Source organism: Ambystoma mexicanum, chromosome 4p (genome assembly GCF_040938575.1).
Source record: "Ambystoma mexicanum isolate Mex_15411 chromosome 4p, UKY_AmexF1_1, whole genome shotgun sequence".
Classification (NCBI taxonomy): domain Eukaryota; kingdom Metazoa; phylum Chordata; class Amphibia; order Caudata; family Ambystomatidae; genus Ambystoma; species Ambystoma mexicanum.
In genome coordinates, this window is record NC_090927.1 from 760,462,721 (window position 1) to 760,479,010 (window position 16,290).

Sequence of the window (16,290 nt, forward strand, 5' to 3'; positions counted from 1 at the left end):
GTCCTGGCTCGAGAGAAGGGATGAGGGTCAACGGCACGTTAGGGAGATCATAACTCCACAAAATGAAAAGTGCCAATTGAATTGTGAAATAGCAGAAGTTTTTGCTAATTTCTACGCTGACTTGTATCGTGCCCCAACATCCCCATCAGACCCCTCCCTGCTAGATGATATCACACCACCATGTTTATCAGAACAACAAAGAACACAATTGGACTCTGATCTCTCTGAGACAGAGATCGCTGAGGCTATAGCACAATTTTTTTTTTTTTTTGTTTTTATTTGTTTTTTTTAGTTCGTTTTACAAACTTTTACAACAATTTTTACGTTTCTCAAAATTTCACAGTAATTCATATATCTTTTTCATTGCATATAACAAAGTCTAAAATCATATTTACATTTCATAATCACAAATTACAATATCGCCGCTACTTTGCTAAGCACCTATTGCATGTATGCTGTCGACACCAACCTTTCATTAGCTGTTTGCCTGTGCCCAGACAGTACAATTCACCAATTGCAGTTATGGTGGGAGATTAGGTAATTTCCATTGGCGTTGTTAAGGATACATTCAATTGCATACATTTATTAAAATTCAACATATGGTCGACTACTGCATTTGCTGGAGCCTTTTAAGTTAAGTCCCCATGAATTACATTTGCCCTTGTGGCATTGCTATCAGGGTTTAACATTAACCGTGTTACTGGTCAGACGCTGTCCTTCCATATTTTGCAGAGCAGCTCAAGCGCGTCATTTGCAGGTCAGGTCTCACCCATGCCTTATATTCAACTAATTTCTTTTGAAGTTGCGTATTAATAATGCTTAAGAACCTTGTCAATGAAAGAATCAGCGTTACATTTGTACCCCACATGCAACAAATCCACAGCCATTCTCTCCCTAGTGTCGTGATATCAGTTTTATTTTTGCCAAAGAAAGTGATGCGATGTGTTTCAAAGTGCTTACAATAAACTGTGAGATGCTTAAGAGTTTCCTTTATGGAGGGATTGCCACAGAATCGACATCCACCATGTACAATTTCTACGGGCGTGGTTCTCCAATATTGGATTTTTTCAATAGTCGGAAACTGATTTAACTTAAATCGTAAGTAAGTGTCCCGTTCTAGTTTTGCCGGGTATTGCATCAAATATCTTGCTCTTGGGGTGTATCTAGTAATAAACTGTGCTGTTTCTGTGTACATTGTCAACGTTGGAAGGGTCTCAAGGGTAATTCTCCAATCATATTCATATAGCTTTTTTTTAACATATGCTGGGCGCAACTGCAAGTCGTCAATTGTTGCATTGATATTTGATAATAAATTCAACATTTCCCCATGATATTTTTTTATAGATTTAGGAGATTTCTCTGTAATCATGGTTGACAGATTTTCATACAGAGAATTTTGTGGTGGAGTAAGCATTTTTGAAAGATTGTTAAAACGCCTCCAGTGAAGGCGAGCAGATAGAGATATGAGACCAAGTTCATGTTGTATCACTGCACTCGGGATTGCATTAGATAGCCTTAACGTTTTTTTCCATATCACGGATTGAGCCTGGTTTAGCTCTGGTCCGATGTTTATCAAACACATGTCCAGACTATATAACACTATTGCTTCTACTTTTAACGTGTAAAATTCAAATAGAGGAGACATAGAGTACTCGCAGTATCTATTGAATATAATTTTCATTTGCGCATATAGTGGTTTGATCTTATCTTGAATGCAAGCTTTCCACATGCTTTTTGACTCATTGTTGGGTAGATTGTATCCAAGATATTTCACCGAGTGTATGCATTCAACTCGAGTATCATTTAGTGCCCACTTATATTTAACATATTTTTTCTTAGAGTTGCTGAATATAATGATGTTTGATTTCAGTGCATTTGCACTCAGATTATGTGATAATGCAAATTTTGCAAACATCTCTAATTTGGTTTGCAGACCAGATGGCGTAAGGTCGAACAGTAATATATCGTCCGCAAACGCCGACCACTGTATGCGCAAGCCCCCCAGCTTGGCAGGATAGATGGAAGTACCCTGCCAGATGTTATCCATATCACACAAGTAGGCATTAAAAAGGGTGGATGCTAAATTGCATCCCTGTCTGACGCCAATAAACGTAGGGGCTGCGTCAGATAAGTTGCCTTGTTGAGTGATACGAATCCGAACTTGAGTGTTTTCATGGAGAAGGGCTAACATGTGTAATAGCATAGGATCGAACCCTGATTTTTTTAACTTGGACCATAATAATGATCGGATGACTGTGTCAAACGCAGATGTTAAATCCAGGGAGGCCATGTAGATAGGGCCACATTCACCATGTTTAGATTTTGTAAGTAGGTGCGCTAGGATGGTGGCATTCAGAGGGATGCCCATTGCCCGTCGAAAGCCCACTTGGAATCTTGAAAGCATGTTTTTGTCCTTCATGTGACGTTCCAGTTCCTTTAGAATCAAAATAGAAAATACTTTTTCTGAGGTGTCTAGAAGTGCGATTGCTCTGTAACTGGCTGGATCTTCTCTGTTTCCTTTTTTCCAGATAGGCACTACTATAACAGTATTCCAAGATGTAGGGATTGATTTAGATTTGAAAATGTTATCGTATTTGATTTTACATATGGAGGCCCATAATCCAGGATCTTGTTTCATGACGCAAGCCGGGATGCCATCAGGCCCCGGTGCCTTTGAGTATTTTAGGTTGTTTATCTCCCGTTTGATGTCTAATTCTGACCACGGACAAACAGATACAGTTGTGTAGTTCGTATCACATGGATTCGTTTGCTGGAATGCAAGAGGGAGTTGGTATTTCCTTTTTATGAATGTCGTCCAAGTTGACGCAGAGATTGGAGATGTCATTACTTCTGATTGTTTGTCTACCGCACTGCGGAGCATCGCCCATATGGACCTCCTGTTGTTTGTGCACAGAAATAGGACCATGTTTTGATTATTTTTAATTTTTACATTCCATTTGATGTTGCGAACTTTGTTGGTGAAGTTATTACAAATTTTCTTTTTTTGTATTAGATAATCTTCAATATTGGAGCAACTTTTTTTTAATTTTGGTAAAGTTCTGTTTTTCAAACATTTCAATTCGAGGATTGCATCATTACAAAGTTTGTAAGGCTGTGATTTCAATCTATCAACGTCACTGGTTCTTAATGAGACAGTGGATGCAATCGTCTCCATGAATAACTTCTCTGTGCACTTGATGTCATGTGAATGCCAATTAGACTTTGTTAGTGCGGAAGTAGAAGCTTTAATTACTTTGTTTACTTCACAACATAATCGGGCATTCCATTTTATCGAGATGTCCGGACGTTCAATTTCAACAAAGTCCAACCCTAGGTCCTTTGCTAATGCTGGTACTTTAATACCAATATTTATGCCAATAATTAGGTGATCCCCCAGTTGTACATCTACCGTATATGCCAGTGATGATAACTGTAGCAAGTTTTGTGATGCAGCCAGAAAATCAATTCTGGAGGTGCTGTTGTCTCGCCGCCATGTATATTGTGTTGCGTTGGAATAGCACAATTGCAATCTGGGAAAACACCGGCCCCCCAGGTTTCCGGTCAAAACCTGGAAAAAATTGGGTGGGGGAAAAAAAGCATCCCCCCTCAACAAAATGTTTCTCCGGGCCTGAGAGCAAGGCATCCTTCCACCTGACCTATGTAAGGTCACAATTGTAGTTATTCCCAAACCAGGCAAACCCCCTAAACGATGCGATTCCTATATGCCTATATCGTTGATTAGCAGTGAAGCCAAGGCCCTCACCAAACTCCTGGCTAACCAACTACAATCGGTCATCTTCGCCCTGGTCCACCCGGACCCAATGTGGTTTTATGCCACATAAGTCAACACGAATGAACTTACGACACCTTCACCTGTTACTGGAATGCGCTCCCATCATAGACACGCCTCTTGCTTTGTTAGCAATTGACTTTGAGAATGCGTTTGATTCTGTCTGGTGGGACAGCCTTTGGGAGACTATGCGACGCATTGGGGTTTGGGGTCACCTTTCTGGGTTGGGTGCAACTACTCTATACGAACTCCCAAGCGGAAGTTAAAGTGAATGGGTGGCCCTCTGAGCCCTTCCCACTTGGTAACGGAACACGGCAGGGATGCCCCCTTTCCCCCTTTCTCTTTGCCCTTGCGATTGAACCGCTTGCTTTGTAGCTCCGTCAGAGCGAAGCTTGAATGGGATTCAGGTGGCCAGAGGGATAGGAGGATAGGACGTCTCTATATGCTGACGATCTTTTGATATAGTTGGGAGACCCAGTCCAGACCTGACCCATAGTGACACAGATGCTCATTCACTTTGGTGAGTTCCTTGGGCTTAAAATCAACTGGGGAAAGTCCATCCTGTTTCCGGTAAAAGGTGGAGTGCAGGCTAACCCCCAAATCTGCCCATATAAAGTGGAATAACACAGCTTCCGATATTTGGGGATTTGGATATCTGGTGACCTAATTAGTTATACAACTCAAAATCTTCGGCCAATTACTGACCAGTTCATTAACGATGTTCGCCACTGGAAGCTCCTTCCCCTTATGGGTAGAGCTGCACTCTTCAAGATGATGACCCAGCCAAGATTTCTATATGTTTTACAGAATGCCCCGCTCAGGATCCCAGATTCCGAATTTGACTGAGTTGAGAGCCTCCTTCGGGAACTCATATGGGGAGAGGGACAACCCCGTATTGCATTATCCACACTTCAAAGATCGATTTGGGAGGGAGGTATAGTGGTACCCTGCCCCCAAATCTACTATTGGGCATCCCAATTGGCAGTGGTCAATGACCTGCTCCTTGGAGATAGGGAACTGCCCCACATAAGGGTAGAGCTTGCTGCCATTCATAACACACATCCACTTCACCTGCTTTATCAACCTCTTCCAAAACCCCTGTTACAGACAACCAAAGCACATGTTTCTACGGTCTGGAGGCAAGCACATGCCTTTGCAGGATGGAAGAACAAAATAATTACTGTACAACCCCTGTAGCATAATAGTAGCTAGATGGAAATTGGAAAACTTGAACCATGGCCTAAGTGGTTAGAGTCCAGGATTATGAAAATCTGAGACATCCTTGTGGATGGGAAAGTGGCCTTGTTTGATGCCCTACAATTGAAATTTCAAATCCTAAGTGCCGAACAATACCACTATATACAACTGACTCACGCTTTAAGGGCACATGTATCGGCCGGCACTACTGTACCTGAATGAACACCCATATTTCTGACATACATCCCCACTCGATGTACTTCCATTCTGTATAGTGCTATGTCCTCCTTCGCCACTCCTGAGCTGACTAATCTTAAAACTAAATGGGAAAAAGATGTGGGCACCATAGACCTAGAGGACTGGATTATGGTGCTAATGCATCCTCGGGAGATTGCTATTTCCTCTAGACTCTGCCTGGTACAATTAAAAATCCTGCATCGATTATACTATCCTAGAACTGTGTTGTATGGTTGGAAATGGGCCCTGAACCCGAACTGTCTCCGATGTGGGGAGGAGGAGGGTACCTTTATACATATCCTGTGGGGATGCCCCCGGATCCAAAACTTCTGGAAGGTGTGTTGCAATGAACTAACCAAGGTTTTGGCCCGCACCATACTGTTAGATCCGAGAGTGCTGCTACTGGGTATACTTGATGAAAGTGTTGCTACTAAGTGGAAAGGACTGTTCCTATCCACAGCAGCGGGGCTGATAAAGCCTAACATTGCACAAAAATGGGGAGCCCAAGACTTTCCGACATTGGATCAATGGGCAAATGGTATGGACACATGTGCAATGGTGGAGCACATGATTTACAATGCAAGGGGCTGCCCCGCCAAAGCCTCCAAAATATGGGAGCAATGGGAAGAGCGAAAGACTTAGTAGCTCCTGACATGCAACAGGGGATACTTGAGCAGTACACTGATGTGACTGCGTGTAGAATTATCTGTGATTAATGCCATAATTCAGTCATATGTTTACTAACAGGAAAATGCATGTCTTTATTTTGTTTTGTTTCTTGTGATTGTTGCTTAAATCAATAAAAAAATGTTTTATCCAAAAAAAAAGACATCACAAATATTGTGAAGGCTTATACATGTGGTGCCATTTGACGATTCTGCACAAAGTTTGCAAAACGATTTTAAATCTAGACATACATGTTTTTGTAAAGTTGGGTGGGATTTTCTCAAGAGGAGGCTAAATTAAAGGGGGTCTCAACACCTTATTGCCGTTTGACGGATGTGGACAAACGTTTTCAGAAAGATTATAGACCCAACCTTGAATGTTTGTGTAAAGTCTCAATGGATTTTGTGAAGGTGGGGCTAAGTTATATGACTATTGTATCTACAAATATTTTCACACTTTTGGAAAAATAACATGGGTGGATTTCAAGCAAATTCGTGTAAGGAGCATTGGCAAGGACCTGTAAGCATGGTTTTGCAAACATGCCTGTGTTTTATTTTTTGACAAGTTTCATAATGTAGGTACAAAAAATAGTGATATACCTTTGGTGACTGAGGTATAGCTTGTGTCCATGGGCAGTGGCCAGATTGTCCGTGTCATGGTATAAGGTTATGACCCGGACAATCTGGCTACTGGCCTTGACAGTGAGGGATGAAAAATGGTGTTAAAGTGGCCATGTCCACCTGGGACCGGCTATGTGATAAAGTTATTTGAATGTAGGATAATGTAGAAAAAAATGTGCTTGTGGTAATATGGTCATAGGGTTCTGACTTTGCCTTCTGCAGACTGCCATGGAAAGTGAAGAGGGGCTCTGTACTCGGTGTACCTCTGTAGGAAGAAAAATCTATGTTTTAGCACACCGGGTTCTCGCTTTGGGAGCCAGGGGTACTGATGGCCTTTATTCTGCATTGCAGGCACTGCAATGGGGGATAATGGTACGAAGCCCTCGTCATTTATTTAATTTATTTATTTATAACGCGGCGAAGCCCGCGGGCATCAGGGCGCACACAGACACACTTCACTTTGACAAGTTTTATAATGTAGGTACAAAAAATATGTGATAAAGTTATTCGAAGGTAGGATAGGTTTGAAAGGGGAAAAAATTGTGCTTGTGGCAATATGGACATAGGTTTCTGAATTTGCCTTCTGCAGACTGCCATGGAAAGGGAAGAGGGGCTCTGTACTGAGCCCCACCTTCTCTTTCCATGGTGGCCATCTTGGAAAAGGATTTTCCTTCCTACAGCGGGACGCCGCAGGCGTCCCTATAGGAAGAAAAATCTATTTTTTAGCACCTAGGGTACTTGCTTTGGGAAGCAGGGGTGCTAATGGCCTTTATCACCAATTGCAGTGCCTGAAATGGAGGATAATGGTCGGGGGCCTCATTATTTATTTACAATGCACCGAAGCCTGCAGGCATCAGGACGCACACAGACACACTTCGCTTGGGCCGATTACTTGGGCTGCCGGGCCATTATCCTTATCAAAGATAACATCAAAAATATCATTCATGACATCACTGATGACATCACATATCTGGCTCACTTATTTTTGTTCACTGAAATATCTAGGCCAGGTGGTTTTGTTCACTGACATTCAGAATATTAACATTCAAAAGGTGCTATATATCGTTAACGTTAACCTTGTCATATGTTTTGAAAGTACTTTGCTTAGGGTTTGCTCTCAGCTCATGGTGCACATATATGGGGCAAAAGCAAGCCTCAAACACAAAATTCATTTGTATACATGAAGATAAACTTTAATGCTATTAACATTTTCTGATTATGCTGTTTCTTTCTTCCTTACATTAGTTTCCCTGTATGTGCCTCTGATTTGTATGCATTGTGGGTCTTCATATGTACTGTTTGTACTAGCACAAGTGTGTAGTAAGTCTTGTATTGTTAGCTAGTTATTACATATTTAACATTACACAATCACCCCTGACATCTTGTTACCAAAATTATAAACACAACCCCTTGTAGGGACTTTTCATCAAAATTAATTTCACATGTGATGTCATCAGTGATGTCATCAATGAGATTTGTGAAGTCATCTTTGATGTCCTGTGTGTTAGTCTTAGCAGTACACGGTGGTGGCCCGAGTTATGGTTGCTTAGCTTACCATAACTGGCGAATGTATGGGGGTTTTCGGTTTTACCTGTAACCATAATGTCCCTGTAACGTTTTTCCATTTAATTTCACAGGTTTTTATTAGTGCAACTTAACCATAACGTCCCCTTAACTAAGTTCTTTCATTGAATATATATATAATACATTACAAGCCAAGACGGACCCCAAGACCCCAATCAAAACTTAAAACAGCAACAGCAAAGAAATATACCTTCTTCAACTTTTGCGGTAATGTGAGAGGCAGAGGGAAGGTTATACTCTTAGAAAAGGTGTGAATGTGATCCAGTAGCAACCGAAAGAGCAAACGAAAAAATACAACATAAACAAATATCCAATCAAGGTTCTATACAAATATATACTTTAATTTAACACAGCATTTGCACACCTATCAAAAACACTCTATGCAAACCCAACCCTGTGAAAAGAATGCATCATATGCAAAAGATATAAAGATGCAGCACTCTGGGTAATGAAACGAGTGAAAGTCAATCAATGACCACAATGTTTGCGAAGTATATGCTCCTGTGAGTGAAAAAGGGATAACCAAAAGTGACCTTACCCTTTTCTAGAGCCCAAAAATGGACCACGGGAACAGTAAGCAATGATACTTTCTTATGATATTGGCTGTTCAACAGAGTCGAAAAAGGCTTTGAGTAGATTGAACCAAGTTCTGTTGCTGTGAGTCATGTTGGTCCAGGAAGTGAGCAGGTGTCGAGTCAGTTCAAATGCAGTGCGCCAGAGCAATTTGAAGGTGGCACTCAAGCGATGCAGTTCGGGATGCTCACCAAGATCAGTATGGAGTCAAGCCAGTCCAAGACTTGTAGTAACCACTGGTTAGGGTTGGTGAGTGATACTCCAGTGGTTCAAATTGAGGGAAGAGGGTGGTTTAAGGGTGGGATTCTGGTGTACCAGTGTGCCATTCGATGAGGCAGAGAATTGAGGTTGAGCCACTTTGAGTCCTTTGGTAATCACTGGTTAGGGAAGACGAGTGACGCTCCAGCTATTCGAGTCAAGACCCAGCGATGAGCAGTTGATTTTAGCTGAGTAGGTTGTGGGCTCTAAGATGTATGATGCGCTGTGAAGCTGCTTTGAAGTTGTAAGCACTCTGGTTCCAAGAGTTTTGTTGAGTGCCCAAGGCAGCACTGGTGGGCCCTGTGGTTTGAATGCAGCAAATCCGTTTCAATGAAAGTTCTGTCGGTTTGAGGCTGTGAAAAACAGGGATCATGGCTGTTTTGGTTGTAAGGGTGCTTTGAGTCCCAATCCAGGGGCTCTGTTTCAAGGTAAGTCCTTATATTTGGTATCCCAAACAGAAAACACCTGCAGGAATACTTTACCTCCAGTGAGGCCCTGGGCACTAGTGTAGCTGGCAAAGAGGCAGGTCATGCTCCAACGACAGGTCACCCCCAATGCGCCCTGGGAATGGTTAGTGAGCAGAGGTTGGCCCTGTCTTGGAGACTCAGCCTTCACCTCACTGGTGTAGGACTTTGTGAACTCTAACAAAGAGTGTCCAATTAATTCTGATTTAAGGGGTCAATTTCCTGTTCCTGAGACAAGCGGTCTTTGCCTGCTTGCATCATACCCAAAGTGCTTTTTGATTAAGGAATTGGAGGGGACAGGAAGGAAAGAAGGTATAGAGAGAAAGGAGGTGGTGGACTCCTCCTCCAACTATGCTTTGCACCATCTGTTTGCCCTAACTCCACCCCCTTCTCACACTCATAACATCAGGGGGCCTTTGATGTACAACACCCTGGTGTGAGGCTAGTCCTTTTGTGTAGGATGTGCCCTTTGATGCTGGTTTCCAGGACAAGCCCTGCTGAGTGGCTGTCTCCATGTAGAAATGTGTTACCTGACCTTAAAAGGATCAAATGAGAGGCATAGCTAATCAGTCTCTTTTCAAGCAGGATGGCATTGCCAGGCTGTCTGACCAGAATACACACAATCCTTCCACAGCTCTCATGGGCTCACAGTGCTGACAAATGTATGCTATGAATCAGATGTGGCTCCTTATAGTTATGTTAATTATTATTCAACATAACCTAAATGCAGGTATGGCTTTATGTTTCATGTTTAGACTGCCACAAGAACAGTCATTCTTCATGACTATGTGGTTTTGGGAATATAGGTACAGAATGTAAATGAAGCCTCTGCGCTAAAGTAACTTTGCTGTCAGATGAGCTGTCAAAGGGGTATCTTCGACCCCTGACCCTGCTCTGTGCCACTGGAGGGGAAGTGCAGCAGATCAGGTTACTGATTCAGCAGGGTACATGTGTACACTATGCTTTTGGCATGAAGCTTATGAAAGAGAGATCTGGTTAGCAGATCACCCTTTCTGAGATGGAATTACCCACATCATTTTATTATTTAATGAAAATCAAAGATGTCAGGGCTTCTACATCCTTGCCAGGTGGCAATTTCTCACACCAGGATAACCTATTTTATTCATACATTTTATTAAAATGTGTGTTTAGTGCTGGCCCTCTTGCGAGGGTCTTGAAGCGCCTTACGTGGTTCAGATTAGGATAGACTGATGATAGCAGTGGAGGAGGGCAGCGTATGTTTTGAGGCTCTTACTGAAAGGGCCGAGGGAGGATGCAGCGGTAGGGTGTACCATGCCCTGGGTGCCCAGTGGGTAAATGTTTGTTTTTGTGCGCATGTGAGTTTGCAAAGTGGAATGTGTAGAAGGTGTTGTCTGGCCTGTCTGGTGTTTGTGTGGGTGTGGGTGATGGGTTTGAGCTTGTCATGAAGGTAAGATGGATTTCTCAGGTGGATGACGTTGAATACAATTCAGAGTCCTTTGAAGGCAATTTTCTGGGGAATGTAGAGCCAGTGGAGCTGGGCCAGAGCCGGATGATTTGTGATTGTTTGGGCAGGTGAAGGATGCGTCGGGCTGCTGCATTTGTATGGCTTGCCGGTGTGCAAGGGGGTTATTGGGGAGTCCGGTGAGGAGAGCCTTTGCATTGTTCAGATTGGAGAGAACCAGTGTCTGGACTGCAGAGACATGTTTTGAGGGTGTTCAGTTGTGAAGGGGATGAAATGTGGAAATACTGGTGCAAACTTACATTTGTTTGATAAGGGGGCATGGAGAAAAAGCTTGTACTGTCAGTAAGAAAGGAGGTGAACCAGTAGAGTACGGTGCCAGAGTGATTCATCCTCTGGGCCAGGATGTCTAGTAAAATGGTGTGGTTTATGTTGTTGAAGGCTGCAGAGAGGCCAAGGAGTATGAGTAGACCTGTGTGTCTTTTGCCTGTTATGCTGTGGAGGTTATCGAGGATGTGAAGAGTAGCCTCTCAGTGCTGTGTCCACATCGAAAGCAAGATTACAAGGGGTTGAGTAGGTTGCTTGTGGTGATCTGTTGTTGCAGTTGGGTAGTTACAAAGTGCTCCATGATTCTGGTGAAGTATGGTAGGATAGTAATGGGGCAGTAGTTTTCAAAGAGCGACTGGTCGAAGATGATTTTTTTAGGGGGGTGACATTTGTGCGGTTTTGAGTGCAGTGGGGATAGTACCATGTGGGGGGCTGGAGTTGATGATGTTGAGTCAGTGGATAGCTAGGGTGGTGATGCAACTGGATGCAGCTTTAGGTAGGGATGCATCATCCCGGAAGTGTGCAGCTATTGTTTTGACAGTGAGCGTGATGAGGGTTTCATTGTCGATGGGGTGGAAATTGTGTGATTTGTTGCAATGTTTGGGAGTGGGGGTATGAGTGGGAGAGTTGAGGGGAGCGCTGTCCTGATGTTGAGCTTTTTGGAGTTGAAGTAGTTCATGAGGAAGCTTCATATTACAGTGGATGGATGGCAGGAAAGTGTTCATGGTGGTTAATAGAGAGGGCCTTGACGATGGTAAATAGTTTTTGGGTACAATTTGTGGAAAATTGGCGTTTTTGGAGGTGATGGGTGGCTTTGGCATAACGTATGGCTGTTTTGTATTTATTGCAGCAGTATCTGAGGGGTGTCCTTTTAGGAGGGGCATGGGTTCTTTTGCCAGGCTCTTTCTAGGCATCTACAGACAAAGAAAGAGGGGGGGATTTGCCCCATGAGCAGAAAAGGAGGGGACAAAAGACCACAATAACACCATAGATCCCTTACTGCTATGTATCAAAATCAACATGATTAAATTGTTCAAAAAAGTACCAAACTCTGGTATCATGCATTTTTATGAAATTCTCTGAAAACAAAAAGGGCAAATTTCTAGAAAGTTATTTGAAATGTTTATTATTTAGACAAAGAAAATCCTAATGAGCATAAAGGTTGTAATAACAAAGAAGTATAACAGAAATTGTTAAAACACTCACAGTTGTAATTCACAATTTTGTTTAAAGAACAGAAAACAATCAATTATTCTTTTTATGAGAAACAGAAAAAAATATTTTTTAAAATAGGTTCTTCTTTGTTCTAAAGTCACAAAGAAGAAATAAAAAAGGAATGGAGTACTAGTGGAGAGAAGATATATGGACGGTTCTTAAGGTAAAAAGTTCTTCCTTCTCTACACAGAACAACCGTATCCTCTAAAACTCTAACTCCAATATTCCTAATGACAGGTCTGCCTACGTGTAGGTGTCAAAAAAATATTTCAAGAAAAATCAAGGTTGACATCATCACAACAACGTTTCGGCTGAAATGCCGCCTGTCTGGCCATAGTTTCTTTACATAGTTGAAAGTTGCCTTCCTCAGGGCGAAAGAACCTCACAACAGTTTAACCCTGTGGGGAAGCAGACATGAAAGAAAATGGAATTAAATTTAAAAGCATAATGGGAGCGAACTCCAAAATTTGAGTAAAGTTGCCCTTGTTGTTTAAAAGAGAATAAATTAGGAAATCAATTACCTAAATTTTGTAGGCTGTGGATAAGTTAGAAATACAGGCGTGAAAACGGGCTCAGGGGCCCACAACAGTAATGCCTGAAGAGCGGAACCAACAGGGCCCTTGGTGTAGCTGCATCGGGTCAGGACTCACATTGGAAAAAAACAACAACTGAAATGGAAGGGGGAACTTATCAGAATAAAAGTGAAGAAAAGTACAAATAGAGGTTATCCAAATGGGGAGAGGAGTGTGGAGGTATGTACTCACATGTGGATTAAATCCTGTAACTAGATAGCATGCACAGTTGAAAGGTGCAGTCTGTGAAGTATATAGTGCGGAGAGCACATGCGTCGGGTAGCCTAGTGTGGTCCCATATCACTGGCATAAAAGGTGTACAGCCTCTGAAAAATAGAAAATGATGAATAGTGTTAGAAGAATGGACAGATATATACTGTAAACACTAAACTGTGTTTAAGAAAGAACCCACGAGAAATCGTGTTAGAAGAATGGACGGATATATGCAGTAAATACTAAACTGTGTTTAGGAAAGAACCCACGAGAAAATCGCGTCTTACCTATAACGACTTGACCAAAGTATAAATGCAGATGTACGAGGGGAACAGCCTTTCTTGAAACCCTCTCGCAACACTCTGCAAAGCGAGCACGAATGTTCATATAGCCTAAAGAGGGCAGGAGGCCTAACTCGCCATTTCATTGGGCCTAAAAACAGGATGTGTGGATAGGCTGAGAGCTGCCCCACCTGCATGTCACTCACTTGGGTGGATACAAAAGGGCGCCATGACAGCTGCCTCTGTAACGTCAACTAACGTCTTTCTAGGCATCTGTCTTCCTGTTTCATAGAGAGGAGGGAACAGCTGAACCATGATTTGTGGTGGTTGTTGTGGGTTTTTTGTATTTTGAGGGGTGCAATTTTGTTGAGTGCCTGTGTGGTGATGGTGTTGTATTGATGGTGTAGGATGGAGGGATGTGTGTGTGGGGAGGGCTGTAGTAGTATGTGTCGTGCTAAGGCTATGTCTGTAATATGTTTGGTTTGTCTGGCAGGGGGTTGAGGGGAATGTGTGGCAGGCGGTTGGATTTTAACCTATTAAATGACAACCTCAAGCCCTAGGCAATAGTAGTATGAGAGGAAGGTTTTGGTAATATTCCATAGCACATAAAACATATTAGCCTCGTCACAAAAAGATGGGCCATTTAGTTACAGCCACTTAATATAATCCTATCACTAAAGGACAGCAAACTTATTAACATTCACTGAAAACAGTATTTTACTGCCTCCAAATAATTCTTAGACTTTATCTTTGCAAGATACCTTTATTGTTTTCTTTCATCTGTTACAAAACAATGCCCTACGCAATTACAGCCACTGAATGTAATCTCCTCCTGATTTCAAAATAAGTCTTTTGACTATTCATAAAAAGATTGTGTACTGATGTACAGGCACTGAGTGGAATCTCATCTTGGCTCCAAAGAAATCTAATACATTTTAATAGCATATAATAGTCTGTCTCAACACAAAAAATGGCACGCTCTGTTACAGCCACTGAATGTAATTTCTATGACAAGGCTGGAGGCGAGCATTATGCTTCAACTTCTTTTATTACTACTCCTCAGCAGTTTCAACAAACCAATAACAAAACACTGAAAAAATGACTTTTCCCTTTTTTAAACTGCAATCCCCATAGTCTCTGTAGTCCATCTCCTTCAATGCTCAGCTATGACCACATCCTGTCCCTGAGCTCCTCCTCCTCTTTTACTGCTCTTCAAGCAGATATGTTTTCTCATCTCCCTATATAATATGCTATATTTAGGTTGCTATGCAGATGCTAGCGTAATAAAGGATAAAAGAAGATAATAGCAGGGAGTTAGAGATTTACAATGTGTATATCCGTTTATAGCTGTAGGCATAGTTCGTAATGCACCCAGAATATGTTCAGAGTCGCAGCGCGCGCGAGTTCGCTCATTTATTTTATACGATTTTGTGTAGTTTACAAGCGACCGTATCATTTATATGGGGCAACGAGCTTCTACAGCCCACCCGCCCTGTGCCGCATTACCGGCACATCAGGGGTTTTGCCGGGCACCTCAGAAGCCCTCAGAGCCCCTCAGAGGATGGAAGTGAAGCGCCAGAGCGCTCCAGGCCCCGCTTTCCGTTGGGAGGGAGGACTGATATGTTTTGGGGAAACTGGTGCACGCTTTCCAGCGATGCTTGGATATTGCAAACCGTAAAGGGTCTGCAACTGGAATTTATCGAGCCACAAGTAAAAGCGCACAGGCCGCAGCAGCAGCATCTAGCAGGCGCAGGACAGGATCGCTTAGACCACGAGCTGTCCCTGTTCGCACAGAAGAATGCCATAGAGAGATGCCCGGGGACTCCCAGTTTCGTGAGCAACATGTTCCTAGTACACAGGAAGGAGAAGGTCAGACCAGTGATAAAGCTGAAGGAGCTGAACGACTGGGTAGTCTACCACCATTTCAAAATGGAGGGCATCCACCAGCTCTGAGACTCCCTCAGAGAAGGAGACTGGTTGATGAGACTGGACCTGAAGGATGCGTACCTGACAGTCCCAGTACTAGAAGAGTACAGGACATTCCTTGCTTTTCTTTTGAAAGGGCAGTGTTGGCAATTCAAGGCGATGCCCTTCGGTCTTGCATCAGTGCCCTGGGCTTTTACCAAGCTGATGAAGCAAGTAGCAGCAGCGATTCACGAGAAAGGGATAAGACTGATCATATACCTAGACGACCTGCTGCTACTGGCCAAGGACTGAGAGACGCTGGTCTACCAGACGAGATGGGTGCAGAATCTGCTCCTGCCGCTGGGATTCCTGGTGAACGTAGAGAAATCGGATACCACTCCAGCGCAGAGATTATATTTTCTAGGCTTTATCCTGGATACCAGGAAAGCCACGCTAGAGCTCCCAGCTCGAAAGGTATGAGACATCAAATGAGAAATCCGAGGATGTCTACAGAAGCAATTAGTTTCACTCAGAGTACTGGCAAGGATCGTGGGACTATTAGCAGCCTCAATCCAAGCCATATTCCCAGGACTATTACACTATCGTGCGCTACAGAGGTTGAAGATAAAACACTTGCAGGAGGGTTTGAGATATCATCACTTAGTACCTTTGGATCAAGAATCCGTCACAGAACTGGAATAATGGTTGAAGAATATGGACGCCTGGAATGGGTGGGCCATTTTCGGGGATCGACCGGACCCAGTCATAGAGTCGGATGCCAATCGCCTGGGCTGGAGAGCTCGATGCGGGGACCTGCAGACAGGAGGAAAGTGGAGCGAAGAGGAACTTCACCTCCACATAAACTGTCTGGAGCTATTGGCAAGGTCTTTCACGATCAAGGCCTTCATGAAGGGGAAGATGAAGTTGTGTGTTTTGTTGAAGATGGA